The sequence below is a fragment of the Triturus cristatus genome, chromosome 5_1 (assembly GCF_964204655.1).
Source record: "Triturus cristatus chromosome 5_1, aTriCri1.1, whole genome shotgun sequence".
In the NCBI taxonomy this organism is placed as follows: Eukaryota; Metazoa; Chordata; class Amphibia; order Caudata; family Salamandridae; genus Triturus; species Triturus cristatus.
The window spans coordinates 35,370,259-35,395,031 of NC_140587.1; positions in this window are offsets into that span (position 1 = coordinate 35,370,259).

The window sequence follows — 24,773 nt, forward strand, 5'->3', positions numbered from 1 at the left end:
ACGTGAGGGCGGTGTGGGAGGTGGAGAGTGTGAATGGGCAGCCAGTGGAGCTCCTTCAGGTGTGGTGTGATGTGAGTGCGGTGTGGGAGGTAGAGAGTGTGAATGGGGAGCCAGTGGAGCTTCTTCAGGTGTGGTGTGATGTGAGTGTGGTGTGGGAGGTTGAGAGTGTGAATGAGGAGCCAATGGAGCTTCTTCAGGTGTGGTGTGATGTGAGTGTGGTGTGGGAGGCGGAGAGTGTGAATGAGGAGCCAATGGAGCTTCTTCAGGTGTGGTGTGATGTGAGGGCAGTGTGGGAGGTGGAGAGTGTGAATGGGCAGCCAGTGGAGCTCCTTCAGGTGCGGTGTGATGTGAGTGTGGTGTGGGAGGTGGAAAGAGTGAATGGGGAGCCAGTGGAGCTCCTTCAGGTGTGGTGTTATGTGAGGGTGGTGTGGGAGGTGGAGAGTGTGAATGGGGAGCCAGTGGAGCTTCTTCAGGTGTGGTGTGATGTGAGTGTGGTGTGGGAGGTTGAGAGTGTGAATGAGGAGCCAATGGAGCTTCTTCAGGTGTGGTGTGATGTGAGTGCGGTGTGGGAGGTGGAGACTGTGAATGGGGAGCCAGTGGAGCTCCTTCAGGTGTGGTGTGATGTGAGGGTGGTGTGGGAGGTGAAGAATGTGAATGAGGAGCCAGTGGAGCTCCTTCAGGTGTGGCGTGATGTGAGGGTGGTGTGGGAGGTGGAGAGTGTGAATGGGGAGCCAGTGGAGCTCCTTCAGTTGTGGTGTGATGTGAGTGCGGTGTGGGAGGTGGAGAGTGTGAATGGGGAGCCAGTGGAGCTCCTTCATGTTGGACCCGGCCTCGTAGAATGGCCCACCGTGCCCCCGCACCACCGAAACCTGGTACCTACAGCCCAAGCCCCCGGCCCAGCCGAACCTCCCCACCAGGACACACGCACCGACCCGGACATCCCCGTCCCTGGCCTCTCCCCTTTCGGCCACACCGGGCCCGCGTGCCCACTTCATGCACCAAGATGGCCGCCCGGCCCCAGCGCGACCCGGGCATAGAGGCGCCACTCCGGCTGGAGGACATCCCGCTTCCAGGGGATGAGAGAGGGAGGAGCAGTTCTATCGCACCTCTGAACTCCCCCGGGACGATGGGTTTCGATCGGCCCTCCGGCCTCCCTGAGGGCTGGCTCCACGCCTGCTGGGTGTCTGGGACTCCTCCCGACCCGGCCCTGAAAGAATCAAAAGACTATAGCAGGAAATCCCGACAAGCGACCCCCAGGTGACAAGACCCCTGCCTGCACAGACTCCGGACATCAAAGAGGGGTCGAACTATAACAAGGGGTGCTCTGGGGCTGTTCGGCAGATTCGACGCTGGAACAACGAGAGCCTGCTGACGTGGTCGCGGCTCCTGGAACTGGAACTCACCTGAGCCCTGCTGAGTAACTCGCGGCTCCCTGAAGATCGTAAGACCTCCGAACTTGTACCTGAGCCCTGCTGAGTGACTCGCGGCTCCCTGAGGATCGTAAGACCTCCGAACTTGTACCTGAGCCCTGCTGAATGACTCGCGGCTCCCTGAAGATCGTAAGACCTCCGAACTTGTACCTGAGCCCTGCTGAGTGACTCGCGGCTCCCTGAAGATCGTAAGACCTCCGAACTTGTACCTGAGCCCGCTGAGTGACTCGCGGCTTCCACAGACTCCACCGGTCCCGCCGGACCCCACGACAACCAGCCTACCCCCCAGCTCGAGGATTGTGAGCTGTGCGCCGGGTACGTCCCTCCTTTGAACCGTTACCAGAGACAGTCCCGCTACCCCCTACCTTTCCGAGACTCTTGAGCCCGTGCTCACCTTGTACATATTTGCAGTGATACCTGTTTGATAAAGCTTGTTCTGAGAATACCCAGTGTGGTCCCTCTGTGTCGTGTGGTGCCAGAAGTACGATCCTAGTTGCGAGAGTCCTCCCCCTGGGGAATCTCCCGCCAGTGCCCGGCTACAATACTTGAGGGTGGGTCTCAGGGTAGTCAGGACCCCTTTCCGGGCTCCTCTGAGGTCGCCGTCTAACATTGGTGGCAAGCGACGGGATTCGGGCCCATCACCTAGAGATCGTACAGTAAACGACGGACGCACGACCAACAAAGATGGCAGAAGGAAGCGCCACGAGCTCCGCAGAAACCAACGCCAACAGAGTGTTCCAGGTGGAGCATCTGGAAGAATACACACACAAAGAGCTAAAACAATTTTGCAAAGAACTTAAAATCGCTACCACTGGCCTCAACACTAAGGAAGACTTGCAGAAAGCACTGAAAACTTGGGTGGAGACCGGGGCCTCCCGCCCGGAAGGCACGGGGGAGCGCCCCGACGAAGCCGAACCCCCCCAAAGTGAAAGCAGTAGCAATCAGGTGCGAGGCATCGTACCAGACGCGGGCCTATCCCCGGAAGAGCTCGCGGACAGAGAGAGAAGCCGCAGTCATGAACTCGAGTTAGCCAAACTCAAAATCGAGGGCGAATTGAAGTTAGCGGAGAAGAAGCTAGCAGTAGAGCAAATGCGTGTACAAGGCGAACTGGAAGAAAAGAAGCTCCAACGGGAGCACGAATGAAGAAAGCTCCAACTGGAGCACGAACGGAGCTTAAAGGAACTCGAGCTCAAGGCCCGAAATGAGGACGGGAGGCCCTCGGGGAACCGAGAGACGGCCCCCCCAGCGGAACAGAAGGTCCACATCCCCAAGGATGTGGTCAAAGAATATTATAAAAACGATGACATTCAGCAATGGTTTCGGGCCTACGAGGTCGCCATGACCTCCCATCGGATTCCACAGAAGGACTGGGGGGCGGGGTTGTGGGGACGGTTTCTGAGCGAAGGAAGGGACACCCTGCTCGACCTACCCCTCTCCCTGCAGACCTCCTACAGCCACATGAAAGAGGCTCTCCTCACAAGATACGGCCTCACCCCAGAAATGTACCGCCAACGGTTCCGGGACTGCAGGAAGATCCCGGGCACCACCTGGGTGGAGTATGTAAACTTTTTTAGTCGGGCCTTCGATGGGTGGGTCAAGGGCAGCAAATTCACCACCCTTGCCGAACTCACTGACCTCATGTTATGGGAACATCTGGCTGCGAACTGCTTCGTAGAGCTACGTCAACATCTGCTGGATAGCAAGCTCGCAGATCCCCGGAAGCTGGCCGTGGAGGCCGACCGCTGGACCAACACCCGGGTCTCCCGGGGCATGGTAGGAGAGTACCCCCGAACCAGTCAGGGACCACCCCGCCAGAGAGGGGGAGGGAACCAGGGAGGGCCGAGGGAGTCCCAGCCTAGCCCCCCGAAGACACCACCTCCACCTTTCCCGGCGCCCCCCCCACCAGTAACAGGGCCCCCTGGGAGACGGGGACACCGGGTGACCGTCACATGTTTCCGCTGCCAGAAACCCGGGCACTACGCCAATGACCCAGAGTGCCCCATGGCCACCCAAGTCACCCCTGCGAGACAGATAGCCAACGTAGCCCTAGGGGAGGAGGTTGAGGAAGCCGAGGAGTGGGAACCAGCCGCGATGGCCCTAGTATCCCTGGGAGATAGGGAAATGATTCCTGGTAGCCTCCTACCGTCCAACACACAGAAATATGGGCAGCTCGTCAAGATCAATGGCCACCAGGTAGAGGCCCTGCGGGACACCGGGGCCAGTATCACCGGTGTCCACAGGCACCTAGTTCCCGAGGAGCAGATCCTCCCCAATGTCTTTTGCCCCGTGATATCTGCAGACAATAGGGAAAGTATGTGTCAGGTGGCCCTGGTGCCATTTGAGTGGGGAGGGGTGATAGGTAAACTCAAGGTGGCCGTAAGAACCTCCCAGCCGGTCGACTGCCTCTTAGGGAACGACCTGGAGAGTTCTCCCTGGAAGCACGTAGAGCGCAAGGCCCACCTAGGAATGATGGGACTCCCCGAGTGGGTGTGTGCCACCACCCGATCTATGACAGCCCGACTCACTCCCCGGAGAGAAATCGAGAGCACCCCGGTCGAAGTAGCCAGCACCGTCCCCGCCGAGGGTCCTCCCGTTCCCCCATCGGAAGGGTCCGTCGCCAGCGACGAACCCGCACCATCCGACCCCACCCCGGTCCCCGAGTTGGGGGATCTACCCGAGTTGGCCCATTGGCGCCACGAGGGCGGGCCCACCCGAGAAGAATTTTGCCGGGAGCAAGCCACCTGTCCTTCCCTGGTCGGGCTGCGGCGCCAGGCCGAGGGCCAAGCCGCAGGTGACCAGACCGGAACGCACCGAATCTATTGGGAGAATAACGTCCTGTATAGTGAGCAGAAATCAGTGGAGCTGGGATCCGGACGGGTACTGGTGGTACCTCTCCGCTTCCGGGATTTCCTCCTGGGCTTAGCCCACGATGTCCCCCTCGCCGGTCACCTGGGTCAGGACAAGACCTACAGCCGTCTCGTGACCCATTTTTATTGGCCTAAGATGAAAGCAGCGGTAGAGGCCCACTGCAAGTCCTGCCCCACGTGCCAAGCCAGTGGGAAGAGTGGGGGGAAGCGCAAGGCTCCCCTCCAACCCTTCCCGGTCGTCAGTACCCCCTTCGAACGAGTCGGGATCGACATCGTGGGGCCACTGGACCCCCCCACCTCCCAAGGTCACCGTTTCATCTTGGTCCTAGTGGACCACGCCACCCGCTACCCAGAGGCTATTCCCCTACGCACCATTACGGCCCCCGTGGTGGGCCGGGCCCTGATGGGGATCTTCTCCAGGGTGGGTTTCCCCCGCGAGGTCGTGAGCGATCGCGGCACTAATTTTATATCCAGGTATATGACGTCCCTGTGGCAACAATGTGGGGTGTCCTATAAGTTCACCACCCCGTACCATCCCCAAGGGAACGGCCTAGTAGAGAGGTTTAATAGGACTTTGAAAGGGATGATCGCTGGCCTAGAAGAGCCCCTCCGGCGTAAGTGGGTCGTCCTGCTCCCCTGCCTCTTGTTCGCTTACCGGGAGGTCCCCCAGAAGTCCTTAGGGTTCAGCCCGTTTGAATTACTCTATGGGCACCCCGTCCGAGGTCCCCTCAGTTTAGTTAAGGAAGGGTGGGAGGCAGCACCCCAGACCACCCCCCGAGATGTGTTCCAATATGTCCTGGCCCTCCGGAACCAGACCAGGAGGTTCCGAGAACTGGCCGAGGCCAACCTGGAGGCGAGTCAAGAAGAAATGAAGCGCTGGTACGACCAGAATGCTACTCTGGTCGAGTTCCAGCCGGGCCAGCAGGTGTGGGTCATGGCCCCCGTGAAGCCTGGCGCCCTCCAGGACCGATGGACTGGGCCCTACAAAGTGGTCGAGAAGAAGAGCCAAGTCACCTACTTGGTGGACGTCCAGTCGCCTCAGGATCCCCTCCGGGTCCTGCACGTGAACCGCCTCAAGCCTCACTTCCAGCGGACAGAACTGAGCCTCCTGCTGGCCACCGATGACGGGGCCGAAGATGAGTCGGATCCCCTCCCGGACCTCCTGTGTATCAAGGAGCAGGATGGCTCCGTGGAAGGAGTGAACCTCTCCCCAGCCCTCACTGCCCAGCAACAAGCGGACTGCCGCCAGCTCCTAAGACAATTTTCTGACCTCTTCTCCCTGACCCCCCGGGTCACCAACTGGTGTGTTCATGATGTGGACACCGGGGACAGCCCGCCGGTGAGACACCGAGCCTACCGGGTTCCTGACCGGGTCAGGTCCTGCATTCAAGCGGAAGTCTCGAAGATGTTGACCCTGGGGGTGATCGAGCCCTCTGACAGTCCCTGGGCCAGCCCCGTGGTCCTGGTCCCGAAGGCAGCGGCCCCCGGGGTCGCCCCCGAGCTCCGATTCTGCGTGGACTACCGGGGGCTCAATGACGTTACCCGAGCCGATGCCCACCCCATTCCACGAGCCGACGAACTCATTGACCGACTAGGGGCAGCCCGGTTCCTCAGCACATTCGACCTCACCTGCGGATACTGGCAGATTGCGCTCACCGAAGGGGCCAAAGAGCGGTCCGCTTTCTCCACCCCCGATGGACACTACCGCTTCCGCGTAATGCCCTTCGGGATGAAAAATGCCCCGGCCACTTTCCAGCGACTGGTGAATAGAGTCCTGGCCGGGCTAGAACAGTTCAGCGCGGCATACCTGGACGACATCGCTGTCTTCAGTTCAGAGTGGAGTGAGCACCTCCAGCACCTCCGAAGGGTGCTAATCGCCCTGCGCCAGGCAGGCCTCACAGTAAAAGCCAGCAAGTGCCAGATCGGGCAAGGATCCGTGGTCTACTTGGGGCACCAGGTCGAGAGTGGCCAGGTCGCCCCGCTACAGCCAAAGATCGACGCCATCCTGGCCTGGGAACCACCCATCACCCAGACGGAGGTCCGAGCCTTTCTGGGACTCACGGGCTACTACCGAAGATTCATTCGGGGGTATGGCAGCCTTGTCGGCCCTCTCACAGAACTCACGTCTAAAAAACAGCCAAAGAAAGTGCAGTGGACGGCTGCCTGCCAGGAAGCTTTCGATGCCCTAAAAAGGGCCATGTGTACTGCCCCCGTCCTCCAGGCTCCCGACTACGCCAAGGAGTTCATAGTCCAAACCGATGCCTCCGAGCATGGCATTGGGGCCGTCCTGTCCCAAGTAAATGACCAAGGCCTAGACCAGCCCGTCGCCTTCCTCAGTCGGCGGCTGTTGCCCCGAGAACAAAGATGGAGCACCATAGAGCGCGAAGCCTTTGCCGTGGTCTGGGCACTCAAAAAGCTACGACCCTACCTGTTTGGCACCCATTTCAGAGTCCAAACTGACCATCGGCCCTTACGTTGGCTCATGCAGATGCGAGGAGAAAACCCCAAGCTACTGCGGTGGTCAATCTCCCTCCAGGGGATGGATTTCACCGTGGAACACCGCCCTGGTACGGACCACGCCAATGCTGACGGCCTCTCCCGGTTCTTCCGCCTCAGCGAAGAGAACCCCCCAAGCTGATGGGCAGTTCTCTCCGGCTTTCAGCTGGGGGGGACGCGTGTTGGACCCGGCCTCGTAGAATGGCCCACGTGCCCCCGCACCACCGAAACCTGGTACCTACAGCCCAAGCCCCCGGCCCAGCCGAACCTCCCCACCAGGACACACGCACCGACCCGGACATCCCCGTCCCTGGCCTCTCCCCTTTCGGCCACCCCGGGCCCGCGTGCCCACTTCATGCACCAAGATGGCCGCCCGGCCCCAGCGCGACCCGGGCATAGAGGCGCCACTCCGGCTGGAGGACATCCCGCTTCCAGGGGATGAGAGAGGGAGGAGCAGTTCTATCGCACCTCTGAACTCCCCCGGGACGATGGGTTTCGATCGGCCCTCCGGCCTCCCTGAGGGCTGGCTCCACGCCTGCTGGGTGTCTGGGACTCCTCCTGACCCGGCCCTGAAAGAATCAAAAGACTATAGCAGGAAATCCCGACAAGCGACCCCCAGGTGACAAGACCCCTGCCTGCACAGACTCCGGACATCAAAGAGGGGTCGAACTATAACAAGGGGTGCTCTGGGGCTGTCCGGCAGATTCGACGCTGGAACAACGAGAGCCTGCTGACGTGGTCGCGGCTCCTGGAACTGGAACTCACCTGAGCCCTGCTGAGTAACTCGCGGCTCCCTGAAGATCGTAAGACCTCCGAACTTGTACCTGAGCCCTGCTGAGTGACTCGCGGCTCCCTGAGGATCGTAAGACCTCCGAACTTGTACCTGAGCCCTGCTGAGTGACTCGCGGCTCCCTGAAGATCGTAAGACCTCCGAACTTGTACCTGAGCCCTGCTGAGTGACTCGCGGCTCCCTGAAGATCGTAAGACCTCCGAACTTGTACCTGAGCCCGCTGAGTGACTCGCGGCTTCCACAGACTCCACCGGTCCCGCCGGACCCCACGACAACCAGCCTACCCCCAGCTCGAGGATTGTGAGCTGTGCGCCGGGTACGTCCCTCCTTTGAACCGTTACCAGAGACAGTCCCGCTACCCCCTACCTTTCCGAGACTCTTGAGCCCGTGCTCACCTTGTACATATTTGCAGTGATACCTGTTTGATAAAGCTTGTTCTGAGAATACCCAGTGTGGTCCCTCTGTGTCGTGTGGTGCCAGAAGTACGATCCTAGTTGCGAGAGTCCTCCCCCTGGGGAATCTCCCGCCAGTGCCCGGCTACGATACTTGAGGGTGGGTCTCAGGGTAGTCAGGACCCCTTTCCGGGCTCCTCTGAGGTCGCCGTCTAACACTTCAGGTGTGGTGTGATGTGAGTGCGGTGTGGGAGGTGGAGCGTGTGAATGAGGAGCCAGTGGAGCTCCTTCAGGTGTGGTGTGATGTGAGTGTGGTGTGGGAGGTGGAGAGTGTGAATGGGGAGCCAGTGGAGCTTCTTCAGGTGTGGTGTGATGTGAGTGTGGTCTGGGAGGTTGAGAGTGTGAATGAGGAGCCAATGGAGCTTCTTCAGGTGTGGTGTGATGTGAGTGTGGTGTGGGAGGCGGAGAGTGTGAATGAGGAGCCAATGGAGCTTCTTCAGGTGTGGTGTGATGTGAGGGCAGTGTGGGAGGTGGAGAGTGTGAATGAGGAGCCAATGGAGCTCCTTCAGGTGTGGTGTGATGTGGGTGCAGTGTGGGAGGTTGAGAGAGTGAATGAGGAGCCAGTGGAGCTCCTTCAGGTGTGTTGTGATGTGAGGGTGGTGTGGGAGGTGGAGAGTATGAATGGGGAGCCAGTGGAGCTCCTTCAGGTGTGGTGTGATGTGAGTGTGGTGTGGGAGGTAGAGAGAGTGAATGAGGAGCCAGTGGAGCTCCTTCAGGTGTGGTGTGATGTGAGGGTGGCCTGGGAGGTGGAGAGAGTGACTGGGGTGCCAGTGGAGCTCCTTCAGGTGTGGTGTGAAGTGAGGGTGGTGTGGGAGGTGGAGAGTGTGAATGGGCAGCCAGTGGAGCTCCTTCAGGTGTGGTGTGATGTGAGGGTGGTGTGGGAGGTGGAGAGTGTGAATGGGCAGCCAGTGGAGCTCCTTCAGGTGCGGTGTGATGTGAGTGTGGTGTGGGAGGTGGAAAGAGTGAATGGGGAGCCAGTGGAGCTCCTTCAGGTGTGGTGTTATGTGAGGGTGGTGTGGGAGGTGGAGAGTGTGAATGGGCAGCCAGTGGAGCTCCTTCAGGTGTGGTGTGATGTGAGTGTGGTGTGGGAGGTGGAGAGAGTGAATGGGGAGCCAGTGGAGCTCCTTCAGGTGTGGTGTGACGTGAGGGCGGTGTGGGAGGTGGAGAGTGTGAATGGGCAGCCAGTGGAGCTCCTTCAGGTGTGGTGTGATGTGAGTGCGGTGTGGGAGGTGGAGAGTGTGAATGGGCAGCCAGTGGAGCTCCTTCAGGTGTGGTGTGATGCGAGTGTGGTGTGGGAGGTGGAGAGAGTGAATGGGCAGCCAGTGGAGCACCTTCAGGTGTGGTGTGACGTGAGTGTGGTGTGGGAGGTGGAGAGAGTGAATGGGGAGCCAGTGGAGCTCCTTCAGGTGTGGTGTGACGTGAGGGCGGTGTGGGAGGTGGAGAGTGTGAATGGGCAGCCAGTGGAGCTCCTTCAGGTGTGGTGTGATGTGAGTGCGGTGTGGGAGGTGGAGAGTGTGAATGGGGAGCCAGTGGAGCTTCTTCAGGTGTGGTGTGATGTGAGTGTGGTGTGGGAGGTTGAGAGTGTGAATGAGGAGCCAATGGAGCTTCTTCAGGTGTGGTGTGATGTGAGTGTGGTGTGGGAGGCGGAGAGTGTGAATGAGGAGCCAATGGAGCTTCTTCAGGTGTGGTGTGATGTGAGGGCAGTGTGGGAGGTGGAGAGTGTGAATGGGCAGCCAGTGGAGCTCCTTCAGGTGTGGTGTGATGTGAGTGTGGTGTGGGAGGTGGAAAGAGTGAATGGGGAGCCAGTGGAGCTCCTTCAGGTGTGGTGTTATGTGAGGGGGAGGTGGAGAGTGTGAATGGGCAGCCAGTGGAGCTCCTTCAGGTGTGGTGTGATGTGAGTGTGGTGTGGGAGGTGGAGAGAGTGAATGGGGAGCCAGTGGAGCTCCTTCAGGTGTGGTGTGACGTGAGGGCGGTGTGGGATGTGGAGAGTGTGAATGGGCAGCCAGTGGAGCTCCTTCAGGTGTGGTGTGATGTGAGTGCGGTGTGGGAGGTGGAGAGTGTGAATGGGCAGCCAGTGGAGCTCCTTCAGGTGTGGTGTGATGCGAGTGTGGTGTGGGAGGTGGAGAGAGTGAATGGGCAGCAAGTGGAGCACCTTCAGGTGTGGTGTGATGTGAGTGTGGTGTGGGAGGTGGAGAGAGTGAATGGGGAGCCAGTGGAGCTCCTTCAGGTGTGGTGTGACGTGAGGGCGGTGTGGGAGGTGGAGAGTGTGAATGGGCAGCCAGTGGAGCTCCTTCAGGTGTGGTGTGATGTGAGTGCGGTGTGGGAGGTGGAGAGTGTGAATGGGGAGCCAGTGGAGCTTCTTCAGGTGTGGTGTGATGTGAGTGTGGTGTGGGAGGTTGAGAGTGTGAATGAGGAGCCAATGGAGCTTCTTCAGGTGTGGTGTGATGTGAGTGTGGTGTGGGAGGCGGAGAGTGTGAATGAGGAGCCAATGGAGCTTCTTCAGGTGTGGTGTGATGTGAGGGCAGTGTGGGAGGTGGAGAGTGTGAATGAGGAGCCAATGGAGCTCCTTCAGGTGTGGTGTGATGTGGGTGCAGTGTGGGAGGTTGAGATAGTGAATGAGGAGCCAGTGGAGCTCCTTCAGGTGTGGTGTGATGTGAGGGTGGTGTGGGAGGTGGAGAGTGTGAATGGGGAGCCAGTGGAGCTCCTTCAGGTGTGGTGTGATATGAGTGCGGTGTGGGAGGTGGAGAGTGTGAATGGGGAGCCAGTGGAGCTCCTTCAGGTGTGGTGTGATGTGAGTGTGGTGTGGGAGGTGGAGAGTGTGAATGGGGAGCTAGTGGAGCTCCTTCAGGTGTGGTGTGATGTGAGTGCAGTGTGGGAGGCGGAGAGTGTGAATGGGCAGCCAGTGGAGCTCCTTCAGGTGTGGTGTGATGTGAGTGTGGTGTGGGAGGCGGAGAGTGTGAATGAGGAGCCAGTGGAGCTCCTTCAGGTGTGGTGTGACGTGAGGGCGGTGTGGGAGGTGGAGAGTGTGAATGGGCAGCCAGTGGAGCTCCTTCAGGTGTGGTGTGATGTGAGGGTGGTGTGGGAGGTGGAGAGTGTGACTGGGCAGCCAGTGGAGCTCCTTCAGGTGTGGTGTGATGTGAGTGTGGTGTGGGAGGTGGAAAGAGTGAATGGGGAGCCAGTGGAGCTCCTTCAGGAGTGGTGTGATGTGAGGGTGGTGTGGGAGGTGGAGAGTGTGAATGGGCAGCCAGTGGAGCTCCTTCAGGTGTGGTGTGATGTGAGTGTGGTGTGGGAGGTGGAGAGAGTGAATGGGGAGCCAGTGGAGCTCCTTCAGGTGTGGTGTGACGTAAGGGCGGTGTGGGAGGTGGAGAGTGTGAATGGGCAGCCAGTGGAGCTCCTTCAGGTGTGGTGTGATGGGAGTGCGGTTTGGGAGGTGGAGACTGTGAATGGGCAGCCAGTGGAGCTCCTTCAGGTGTGGTGTGATGCGAGTGTGGTGTGGGAGGTGGAGAGAGTGAATGGGCAGCCAGTGGAGCTCCTTCAGGTGTGGTGTGATGTGAGTGTGGTGTGGGAGGTGGAGAGAGTGAATGGGGAGCCAGTGGAGCTCCTTCAGGTGTGGTGTGACGTGAGGGCGGTGTGGGAGGTGGAGAGTGTGAATGGGCAGCCAGTGGAGCTCCTTCAGGTGTGGTGTGATGTGAGTGCGGTATGGGAGGTGAAGAGTGTGAATGGGCAGCCAGTGGAGCTCCTTCAGGTGTGGTGTGATGCGAGTGTGGTGTGGGAGGTGGAGAGTGTGAATGGGCAGCCAGTGGAGCTCCTTCAGGTGTGGTGTGATGCGAGTGTGGTGTGGGAGGTGGAGAGAGTGAATGGGGAGCCAGTGGAGCTCCTTCAGGTGTGGTGTGACGTGAGGGCGGTGTGGGAGGTGGAGAGTGTGAATGGGGAGCCAGTGGAGCTCCTGCAGGTGTGGTGTGATGTGAGTGTGGTGTGGGAGGTTGAGAGTGATTCTGGCTGGCGAGTTCTTAATGGTCTGCAGCCTTCTGGTTAGTTTGCTGTTGATCCTGTCATAGAGGGTGTTCCCACAGTTCAGATTGCTTGTGACCAGGGTATGCGTGAGGGTTTTCTGGGTGCTGCTTGGGAGCCATTTGAAAATCCTCCTCAGCATCTATAGGGTATGGAAGCATGAAAAGGTGACAGCATTGACTTGGGTGATCATGTTGTGTTTGCTGTTGATAATGATGAGGAGGTTCTTGGCGTTGGGGGTGTCTGTCAGTCCTAGCTCTGTTGCCCACTGGGTCGAGACCCACAGTGATGTGCTCTTCCTCAAAATCACAATTTCAGTCATGTTGGTGTTCAACTTTAGACAGTTGGTTTTCATCCAATGGGCGATTTGAGTTATGCAGGCATTGAACTTGACATGCGCACTGAAAGTCTTGTCGATGAGGGAGAAAATGAATTGCGTGTTGTCGGCATAGATGTTGATGTTGATATCATGAGAAGAGATAATGCTTGCTAGAGAACTCATGTATGCGTTGAATAGGGTTGGGCTCAGGGAGGATTGTTGTGGAACTCCGCAGATGAGGTCACAGGCGTCTGAGGTGTATGGTGCCAGGTTGACCGACTGGGTCCTTCCAGTCAGGAAGGAGTATGTTATGTTATTGTTATGTTATTTTCATTTATACAGCGCACAGCTACTCGGAAGTGTCCCGGCGCTATAGACCGCTGGGGAACCCGTCCTGGCTATCCCTGTGAGATGGTCCCTTTCTGGGTATCTCCAAGGTGAAACCAGGCATCCCCGGCGTCTGTGGGGGGCCGTTGTAGAGATGAGGCAAGCTTAATGCCCAGAGTTGCCGAGTGTGTTCCTGGTTAGAGTAGGTACCGAGGTGAGAATTATCAAGTCCGTTTTGACCCTGGACCCTGGACCCTGGAGTAGATCTATTGAAGTGCGTGTCCTTTGATTTCAATGTTGTTTAGGTGTTGGATGAGGATGGGTGGGAGGTGGGTGAAACTCAGAGAACTTCACTTTGGGGAATTCTATGGAGTTAAGTTATAACAAAAAAGCTACATGAAAACTCAGCAAGAATCCAACAGGCGGAAATATGCTTGTCACGCTGCAATTTAGCGGCAGTAATGCGAGCAGCACTGAAAAATATGCGAAACTACACCATGCAGTGCACAAGAGCACGCACCTATTTGCGTTGATTTTTTTGCCCCTCAAGTAGAAAATCTACTTGAGCAGTAGCAAACCTACTCAAAGAGCAGACCTCTCACCACCACTGCTCACATCCACTCACAACCACCGTCATTAGTAAATTGTACAGGGGGATGCCAAATCTTGATGGCATTCCTGGAGCCTTGTGGGAAAAAGGTCTGCCACATGGCAATTGACAGATTTTAGGCATTAGAAGAGTGATGTGGAGTTGCCAGATTCCTCCAATTCAGCAGGCGGAATGAAACATTGACGATGGTGAGTTTGGCGAGGCATGCTACGCTGTACTGGGTAACTGAGATGGAGATCTAAGAAAGGGAACTAACATATCAGATGTCTCTAATCTGACGATCACAAACTACCAGAAGTTTGCTGACACCTTCGGAGTAGCTCGAAGCCTTGAGTTCATTTTTAAAAAGGCACAGAGTCAATGACTAAGTGTAACACTTTCCTTTTAAAGTTAAGACAAGGCTGTGTTTATTTTACATTATTATTATCAGGCCCTAAAGATAGCATTTGTTGTCAACTTGAGAACAAAATGATAATTTTGAATGCTTTGAAATGGGAAAACTTGTTAACTTAACAGGTAAGCTAACTAGTTGCGTCTGATAGCTTTTAAAGTGGTGGGTTGGAAGGTTAAATACTTACATATCTATAAGCAAAATACGCCGCTGCAACATGTTTTTTTAAGGCAGCATGTTACTAAATTTACATGAAAGTTGTAACAGTTCTTACCTTGATTGACGTTCAGGTGCAGTTATGCTCTCAAGATCAAATCTCCCGCCTTGCACTGCCTGGATGTCATGATGTACTTCCTGGACCCGGGTAACAGAAGGCCCAAGCACCCCAGCCAATCCAAGCACTGCTCTCATGCATCTTCTAACTAAGCAGCACAAAAGGAGTGCTAGGATTGGCTAGGGCATGCGAAAATGACGCTGCATGTAACAATAATGGGCCTTATCTCTGCTCATGCAGCTCGATGTTAGCCTTGAATTTAGAAACCTGAACTGCGCATGTCAAACTGGCCAACACAAAAACACCAGTCAATCTGACCTGCGCATTTCATTGAAACACAGCTACAGCTAATCATCCTACCCACTCACCGCATGGCAGGAGAGAGTACCCTACCCCACACCATAACGAAGGAAAGTGAATGGAGGTACGGAGAAAGTATTTACATTGGTAAAAATAATGAGCCTGGGATGTAGTGGCTTGCTATGGGGGGAGGGTGGGGGAGTCAAATCCCCTTTGCCTCTATGGAGGAGCCACCCCTGAAGTTAACTCTCCATTTTAATTTTCACAAATTTCAAAGTGTCACATTTACAAACAGCTGATATCTTTCTCAATGTGGACAGTAGACACTGTGCTATATTTAAAAATACAGTCTTTTTAGGTCTCGGCTAGCGAAGGCTGCGCTTGCGCAGTCTCGCTCGCGAGATTTAATGAGTTTGAGAAGAGGGGCTTGCACCCGCCCCTCTTCTCTCCTGTTCTCCATTGGCTGGCCTCTTAAATGCTGGCCAGCCACTGGAGAAGAGGTCCAGTCACTCCGATTATGCCCCGTCCTTTTCGGATCGGGGGGTGTGTTTTTTGCGAGAAGTCTCAGGGAGGAGACAACAGCAAAACACGCCCCCCAATCCGAAAAGGACACTCCCTTTCTCCAAGGCATTTTCTGCTGTGCCTCGGAGAAAGGCGGTCGTGTCTTCCGGTGCCCTCGTCGTAGATGTTTAAAGGTTAGTTTTGTTCTTTTTTATTAAATGGCTGGTGGAGGGGAAGCTGAGATCGTGCAGGGGGTGTGAGCGGTGGTGGAGAGAGGTCTCGTTGCTATTCCACAGCATCCGGCCGTTGTTGCGCCCCCCAGCCCTTTCCACATTCTGTCTGACTGAACCAATACAGGATCTTCTTCTTAAGTCAGAGTTCGAAATTCGTTATTTAAAACTGTTGTGCCATGTCGGAGGGTCCTAGGGGCGACTGGGTGTAGTAGGCGAGTACCGGATCTGGCGGTGAGGATAGTAGGCGGGGTGTAGGGCAGCATCATTGTGTCGCGGGACGAGGGACTGCGGGGTGAGCCCACGGGGCCCGCGTCCAGGGCTTTCAGGGTACAAAATGTATCCTAAAACCAATGCTTGTTTTGGTTGCTGGGTCGCCCATCCTAACCCAGAGAACCCTCGTCATGCGTGTATCTTAAGTTGTAAGCTTAATCCTCCACCCTGCCCACCTCACCACCAGTATCTACGCCCCGCAATTAAATGCCGCGTGTGTTTCACAACTCCACATTACGTTGAGGGATGCTTCCTTATCTGAAACCCGAGACTGCCCCGCGACAACCTCCACTCTCAAGATGGCACCCGCTGCCGGCCAGTATAACTCCGCCCTGTATCCAACCTTAGACTAGGAAACGAGAGCAGAGCTGGGAATGGAAACCGAAAGTGCTCCGGGGCTGAGCGGGTGCCTGGGCTTCTCGCTGCCTCACTCGATGCAGGCGGGCACAGGACGGCACTCGGCCTAAGAAGTCACCCGGGCCAACCATGGCCACTTAATGATTCCATCGGCACAAAACCTCTAAGCCCCGGACCTCCAGCGACCCGCGGAAGCCGTGGCCTATCACCAGCCTCCCGCCGACCCACCCGGCCATGGTCTATGGCTGACAACCGGGAACCGAGCGCAGATTTGCATTGGCCCGGACACGCCCCGACTCGGAAGCAGAGAGGGCCACCGGGGCTTGGATTCCAGCTCCCCGAGGCGGCCTCCATGACTTTCATGACGCCGCCACACACTGTAAGAGCTCAACAGGTAACTGGCGCGTGGGCGGGAAGTAAACTACGAATGCAGAGGGTACAAAATGTATCCTAAAACCAATGCTTGTTTTGGTTGCTGGGTCGCCCATCCTAACCCAGAGAACCCTCGTCATGCGTGTATCTTAAGTTGTAAGCTTAATCCTCCACCCTGCCCACCTCACCACCAGTATCCGCCCACAGTTCACAGCAGTGCTTCTTAACTTGTCTGTAGATCCCCACTTCACTATTGGAAGTCCGGGGCTCCAGCCACAGCAGTTTCTACAAATTGATCCTCAAATACACGAAACTACACAAGTATCCATCAAGCAAATACACAAGCTATTAACTGCTTTCTATAATTCACACTAAAAATGACACAAAACGAAATTGTATTCAATCAATCAATCAATCATAGGCATTTGTATAGCGCACTGCTCACCCGGAGGGTCTCAAGGCGCTGGGGGGGGGGGTGAACGCTACTGCTCGAACAGCCAGGTCGTGAGTTGCTTCCTGAAGGCGAGATGGTCTTGCGTTGTCCGGAGGTGGATGGGGAGGGAGTTCCATGTCTTGGCTGCCAGGTAGGAGAAGGATCTTCCTCCGGCGGTGGCTCTGCGGATGCGGGGGACGGTGGCAAGTGCGAGGCTGGCGGAGCGGAGCTGGCGGGTGGGCTTGTGGAAGGTCAGGCGGCTGTTGAGGAACTTGGGGCCCAGGTAGTGGAGGGCCTTGTGTGCGTGGGTGAGGAGTCGGAACGTGATTCTTTTGTTGACGGGGAGCCAGTGCAGGTCTCTCAGGTGTCCGGAGATGTGGCTGTGTCGGGGGATGTCCAGGATGAGTCGTGCTGAGGCGTTCTGGATCCGTTGGAGTTTCTTCTGGAGTTTGGCGGCAGTGCCGGCGTAGAGGGCGTTCCCGTAGTCCAGCCGACTGGTGACGAGGGCCTGGGTGACCGTCTTCCTGGTCTCGGTGGGGATCCACCGGAAGATCTTTCGAAGCATGCGCAGGGTGTTGAAGCATGAAGACGAGACGGCGTTGACTTGTCTGGTCATCGAGAGGGAGGAGTCCAGGATGAAGCCTAGGTTGCGTGCGTGGTCCGTTGGCTTGGGGGTGGCTCCCAGGGCGGGGGGCCACCAGGAATCGTCCCAGGCGGAGGGTGATGATCCCAGGATGAGGACCTCTGTCTTGTCTGAGTTCAGTTTCAGGCGGCTGTTCTTCATCCATTCTGCGACGTCTTTCATCCCTTCGTGTAGGCTGGCTCTGGTGGCGTCCGGGTCGCTGGTGAGGGAGAGGATCAGCTGGGTGTCGTCGGCGTAGGTGATGATCTTGAGGTTGTGTTGACGTGCGATGGTTGCGAGGGGGCTCATGTAGACGTTGAAGAGGGTGGGGCTGAGCGATGACCCTTGTGGAACGCCGCAGATGACTTCGGTGGCCGCTGACCGGAACGGGGGGAGGCGGACTCTCTGGGTTCTTCCGGCGAGGAATGAGGTGATCCACTCCAGGGCCTTCTCCTGGATGCCGGTGTTGTTCAGGCGCTGTACCAGGGTGGGGTGGCAGACAGTGTCGAACGCTGCTGAGAGGTCCAGGAGGATGAGGGCCGCAGTTTCCCCGTTGTCCATTAGGGATCTGATGTCGTCTGTGGCTGCGATGAGGGCGGTCTCCGTGCTGTGGTTGGCTCGGAAGCCGGATTGCGAGTGGTCGAGGGATCCGTTGGTCTCGAGGAAGGCGGCTAGCTGTCTGTTGACGGTCTTCTCGATGACTTTGGCAGGAAACGGGAGGAGCGAGATGGGGCGGTAGTTCTTGAGGTCGGAGGGGTCTGCAGTTGGTTTCTTCAGCAGGGCACTGATCTCGGCGTGTTTCCAGCACTCCGGGAAGGTGGCGGTGTTGAAGGAGGCGTTGATGATGTCGCGGAGGTGGGGTGCGATGATGTGGTTGGCCGTGTTGAAGATGTGGTGTGGGCAGGGGTCCGAAGGGGATCCGGAGTGGATGGTGTTCATTGTGTGTGTTGTGTCTTCGGTGCTGACTGTGGTCCAGGTGCGGAGGGTGGCGGTGGGGGGCATCGGTTCGGTGGTGGGGTTCGTGGTTGGTGGGCCGAAGCTGTTGTGAATGTTGACGATTTTGTTGTGGAAGAAGGCTGCGAGGGAGTCGCAGAGGTCTTGCGAGGGAGTGATGTCATTGTTTCCGGCGTCGGGGTTGGAGAGCTCTTTGACGATGCTGAAGAGTTCCTTGCTGTTGTGGGTGTTGTTGTCCAGTCGTTCCTTGAAGGCTGTCTTCTTTGTGGCGCGGATCAGTTGGTGGTGTTTGCGGGTGGCGTGTTTGAGGGCCGTCATGTTGTCTGTGGTCTGGTTGGTGCGCCAGGTGTTCTCCAGGGAGCGGCAGTTCTTCTTGGAGGTGATGAGCTCGTCGGTGAACCAGGAGGCTTTCTTGCTGCCGCGTCTGCTGGGGGGGTTCTTCTTCAGTGGTGCGAGGGCGTCTGCGCAGTTGGTGATCCACTGTGTGAGGTTGTTGGCGGCTTCGTTGGGGTCCGTTGAGCTGGTAGGGGGGTTCTGGCTGAGGAAGGTGGTGAGCTGGTCGCCAGTGATCTTGTTCCAGCTCCTGCGGGGGGCTTGTTGAGGGTGGTGGTGGGTCGTCGTTTTACTGAAGCTGAAGTGGACGCAGCTGTGGTCAGTCCACTGGAGATTGGTGGAGTGGCTGAAGGTGACGTATTTGCTGGATGAGAAGACTGGGTCAAGCGTGTGGCCGGCGTAGTGGGTGGGGGTGGTTACCAGTTGCTTGAGTCCGAGGTTGGCCAGGTTGTCCAGCAGAGCAGTGGTGTTGCGGTCCTTGTTGTCCTCCAGGTGGAAGTTGAGGTCCCCCAGGAGGATGTAGTCGGTGGAATTGATGGCGTATGGGCTGATGAAGTCTGTGATGTCTTCGCTGAACTGTGTGCGTGGTCCCGGTGGTCTGTAGACGAGGGTGCCTCTGAGCGTGGTCTTGGGGTCGGTGTGTATCTGGAAGTGGAGGTGTTCGGCGGAGGTGAAGGTGTCATCGGAGTTGGTCGTGATGCGGATGGTGTTCTTGTGGATGATGGCGATGCCTCCTCCTGTCTGGTTGACGCGGTCCTTCCTGGTGATTTTGTAGCCTTCCGGGACGGCGATGGCGACGTCGGGCGCTGAGGAGGCGTTCATCCAGGTTTCCGTCAGGAAGGCGATGTCTGGTGCTGTCGAGTCGAGGAGGTTCCAGAGTTCGACGGCATGCCTGTGAACGGAGCGGGTGTTGAGCAAGATGCACATCAGGTGTTTGTTGCTGGGGCTCGGTTTAGCAGGTGCGGTGTTGGGTCGGAGGCTGGTGAAGCGGCAGGTCAGGCAGGTGAAGGGTCCATGGGTGTGTCTCGGGGTGGCTCGGTAGCAGGCGGTGTTTCGGCCGGCATTGAGTGCGTGGAGGGTTTTGGCGTCGTATATGTGCAGGGTGTGCTGGCGAGGGCGAGGACCAGGGGGTCTGGCGCTGGGCGCGGTCCAGGCGCGGACGGGCGCAGACGGGCTTACCTTTGGCGCACCTTCGGCGCTCAATCGGCACTCCCGCTGCGCGCGTTCGCTGCGCGGTCGCTCTGGGGGCGTCATAAGTAAGGAGCCGGGAGGGAGGAGCAGCTGGGTGGCAAGAGCGGGGCGGCGAATGGAATCACAGGGGGGCAGGGCCGCAGGGAGGCAGCGGCGGGAAATTCCAAGAAGCAGCGAGCAGCGGGAAATTCCCAGGAGCAGCGGGAAATTCCCAGGAGCAGTGGGCAGCGAGCGAAGGAATCTGCAGGCAGGAGGCGGCAGAGGCAGGCAGGAGCAGCAGCAGTGAGTGGGGCGACCAAGCCCTGTGGAGCCCTTTTGATCCTCAAATACACGAAACTACACAAGTATCCATCAAGCAAATACACAAGCTATTAACTGCTTTCTATAATTCACACTAAAAATGACACAAAACGAAATTGTATTTATTAGGTTGGTTGTAGCCAGTGCCCTAGGTTTCTACAATTTTATTGTGTTTTTTTGTTTTTACTCCTGATGCATTCTCACTTTTTATTTTTGTATACTCGTCCTGATTGGTTGCTGGGTCGCCCATCCTAACCCAGAGAACCCTCGTCATGCTTGTATCTTAAGTTGTAAGCTTAATCCTCCACCCTGCCCACCTCACCACCAGTACCCGCCCACAGTTCACAGCAGTGCTTCTTAACTTGTCTGTGGATCCCCACTTCACTATTGGAAGTCCGGGGCTCCAGCCACAGCAGTTTCTACGAATTGATCCTCAAATACACGAAACTACACAAGTATCCATCAAGCAAATACACAAGCTATTAACTGCTTTCTATAATTCACACTAAAAATGACACAAAACGAAATTTTATTTAATAGGTTGGTTGTAGCCAGTGCCCTAGGTTTCTACAATTTTATTGTGTTTTTTTGTTTTTTGCTCCTGATGCATTATCACTTTTTATTTTTGTATACTCGTCCTGATGCATTCTCGCTTATTATTTTTGTATACTGGTGCTCCAATTTAGGCCACCAATCCTCCATACTTCTTTCTATGTCGTTCTCCCACGAACCAAGCAAACATGTCAACTTAATTTTTAGCCTCCAATTTCACTTTCCTTCATATTTGGAGGGCTTCTTGACGTTTTCAATTTGTCTTTATGTGTTTATTATTTATTAATCTGTTAATATTCTATAATTGTCTAAATGTTCACAGACTCCCAGAGATGAAATCTAGGACCTGTGGTGTCCACGCATCTTGGGTTAAGAACTACAGGTCAGCAGGGGAGCGCCGTATAATCTCACTGCGGCCACTTTTACTGGAATTGTAGCTAAATTGCACACAGTTGGACATCTGAATTGAAAGTTTCAGTGTACGCCTCTCGCAATGTCTCATCCTGGCATGTTACATGTTTTTGTTAAATGATTTTTATAATCACTTTGCTGTCACATTGGTTGCACATACAAACCCATTAATCCAACTTTTATGTGCTGTGTAAATATTTCAAGAAGGGAATAAATGCTTGAATTTGATCAGCCTCCAGTGATCACTCGTGCTATATTCCAGACCATCGTTTTCCTCTCACTTTGCCACTCTCTACAAGGTACCTGCTATATGCAAATGAGTCATGGTCTTGCTCCAATAAGAACAGTCCAGTCTGAACTGCCAGGTAATTTCCCCTCTAGACAGTAGACTAGCAACCAGAGACCGGTTTCTGGAGTGGGCCTCACCTGGGAATTTGGGAGGTTCTAGCCCCACGATGAGCAGAGTACGTACCAAATTGCATCAGGTAGGGCTGAATCAATAGAAGCAGAATGGCCGAAAAATGATGCCCAGAGTGGTTGACAGTGGATAGAATATTTGCAAGCATTCCCCTCAACCTTTTTTGTGTTTTTAATGTAAAACAACCACAACGTTTCCCTGATGTATTGGTTCTTTTTACTATTTCAGATTTTTACTTTATTATCCCACCCAGAATCATGATATTCATATACTACCACATCTTTCCTATCATCTTGATTGCCGTAGGAAGTAGCTTTGTTTTATTGCCTCATGTATGCCGTTTTACCATTTCATCCAAAATAAATACACTTTGTTGTATTCTCATATAACATAGTTTATTTGTAAAGCACCAACTCTGACCAAAAAACATTTTAAAAGCAACGATCAAAAGTGTGTTAAGATCCGGCTGTCAGGCCGGTTTGTTGTATTTTGTGTAGTATATTGCTCTTCAGCTTACTATGAGGTCTTGTGTGGACCGTAGTCTAGAAATGCACCAAACACTAATCTGTGCAGATCTTAAGAGTCTACACCAGAATGTGTAAGGGGCAAGGGGGTGCACTTTATGTTTGAAGAAAGGAGCAAAGACCATTTTTTTTAATGGTCTTGGTTGACAGCTTAGCTGTCACCAGACAGTTATGCGAGTACCACTAGAGAGGGGCTCTGTCCATGTGTTGTGTGCCGATATATATGTGTACGCTTTTCCTCCTTCTCCCACTCATTCAATAGCTACTCAGGAAATTCAGACACTAATCACTCAAAATGATCCCCATAGTTCCAACATGGGCACAACAGCCAGGGTACACTTCATTACTAGCGCTGTCCCTAATACATCACAAAAAACTTCCCAACGTTCTAGATCTTCTAACTCAGCAGCAAGGGCAGAGTCGGGCACCCAAATGCACAACAACTCAACCTTGGAATCTGGATCCTGAGGTTGTAGAGTTTGGGTACTTGCAATTACCACCAGAATGTATGGACATTCTAAAGGAAGCCAGGAGACCAACCACAAGGGCGTGTTGTGCAGCAAAATGGAAACACTTTTTGTACACTGTCCTGGATGCAATATAGACCCATGCACTCCATTTGAACAGCAACTGGTATGTTACTCGTTATATCTACAAAAATCGCATTAAGCATATACTTCCATAAGACTTCATTTAGCAGCAATTGCTGCATATCTTCTGAACAGAACACATAAATTTTTTTATTCTCATACCAGTAATGAAACCTTTCATGGAAGGATTTGAGTAATTTCAACACATACACCTCCTCTACCATCATGGGATTTAACAGTGTTAACAAGATTGATGCCCACACCTTTTGAGCCTATGCATAAATGCAAGTTGCAGTTTCTAACATGGAAAGTGGCTTACCTCTTCACAGTTGCATCCTTAAGGAGAGTTAATGAAATACATGCCCTAACTATTGAGAAACTTTATTTCCAGGTTTTCCAAGACAAAATCAACCCAAAGTTTCTGCCAAAAGTAATCTCACCTTTTCACTTGAATCGCTCTAGATCTACCGGTTTGCTTCTTCGAGCCAAAGACCATTCAAAAAGGGCACCACACACACTTGATATAAAAGGGCCCATATGTGCTATGTGGAAGGAACCAAAACCTTTCGAAAAAAACAATTGTTGCTTTATCAAACCCAAGGAGGGGTAATACCATCTCAAAGGCAGAAATCGCGAGATGGATTCTTAAATGCATTCAAATTTGGAACATAAAAGTGAAAAGAGTACTACCTCAACCCCTATGGGCTCACTCCATAAGGAACAAGCATTTACAATGCAACGCTCTCGGCATTGTTAAAGTTAGAGCTATTGGCATTGCTCATGACAATGCCGTTTCTTTAAAAGTTTTAAAAACATAAACAAAAACATAAACAAAAATAATGTCATGAGCAATGCCAATAGCTCTAACTTTACCAATGCCGAGACCATTGCATTGTAAATGCTTGTTTTTAAAATGGGATCAATTTAAAGTGAAGAAATAAGTTTCCATGAAGCATTAAGGGCCGGATTTAGATCTTGGCGGTTCAACTGATGACCCGTCGCGGCGGCAGGACTGAGTACTCCGCCGAGCTGACGGTCTTACCCCGTCTGTATTTAGATGTATACGCGATACACAGTTGGCCGCTGTGGCGGCGGTCTTCTATGCTGGAGAACCTCCCACCATTGCGTATTGAGAGTGGGTCTCTCCAAGCAGATTTGGATGTTCCCACTGGGCTGGCGGTGTCCTGTCAGTGAAGTACTCACGTGTGGCAACTGTGGTGGTGGGGAGATGACTAACATTTTTAATTCACTTAAGACACATATATGTTGTGTGTGTACATATCTGTATGTAGGTTATGTGTAGTGAACATATCTTGCATATTCTGCATTACACCCTTCCATTCTTCTCACAGACCATGCAATGTATTCCTTCACACACCACAAACACCTACCTTCAGGTCCATCATAATGGGATGCCGGTCCATTGCAATCAAGGTGCAGCAGGTAAGGAGGGACCTGGACGTAGGAGTAAAGGACAAAATGCCCCTAAAAAAGATGAGTTTTCATCCCTTTTCATCCCATTTTGCAGACGAAAAGGAGGCGGGATTCCCACTGGAATTCCCTTGGAAGCAGCTCGCATCCAAATCTAGAGGGCGGGAATCCTGGATGAAGTTCTGCCGCCTCCTGCTGGAGCCCATCCCACTGTAGGGTAGGGGAGCAAAGTCCTGGCAGAGTTTGCGGGACCACAGCGATCTTCTCTCCCATTGCCAGTCAGCATCTAAATTGGACGGGCAGGGGCATGGCCAACATGACGGCGGAGTAGTCGCGTTTTCTCGGAGCTCTGCTCGCCATGGCTGCAAAAAACTGCATCTAAATGCACTCCCGACCCGCTATTGCCGTTCCCTGCACCAAAAGGGCCTGCATACAGTGGGGTCCACCGCAAAACTGGTATGTCCGCGAGAGTGCTCCCGGGAGCCCCTGAGCTCCGAGCAGTAGGCCGCAGCTGGGGTGTGGAGCGCGGCCCATGTGGGGCTGAGCGGGTCTGCCGAGGCATCTTCGGAAAGGTCACAGCTGAGACCTTACCCGACGGAGTCCCTACATGCCTGAGGGAATCCGGGCGGCCTCTGCAACGGCCGCTACTTTCCGTAACGTCTGGCGCCTGGAGCTGTCGGGGCTGCGCATCAGCTCTGTGCAAAGGACGTAGGCCCGGGTGGAGGCTGGGCCGAGCGCCAGCCCATCGGCCGTGGAGGCCCGAGTCTGCCCCATCCCTGTGGCGCTGTGACACCCGCGGTGAGAGCCGGCACCATGCTGAACACAACATCACAACGAGCAGCGTAGCTATGTGGAAACCTGTGCTGGAGGTTAAAGAACCCCGAGGTAACACAGGAGCATCATGGCGGCTAAGCCTGGCATCACGGCCCGAGATGGCTTCGGAGACGCTATCCTCGGGCATCTGTCCCATAACACGTCACCACTGGTGCCGCGGGAAATCGAAGGTGAGCGCAT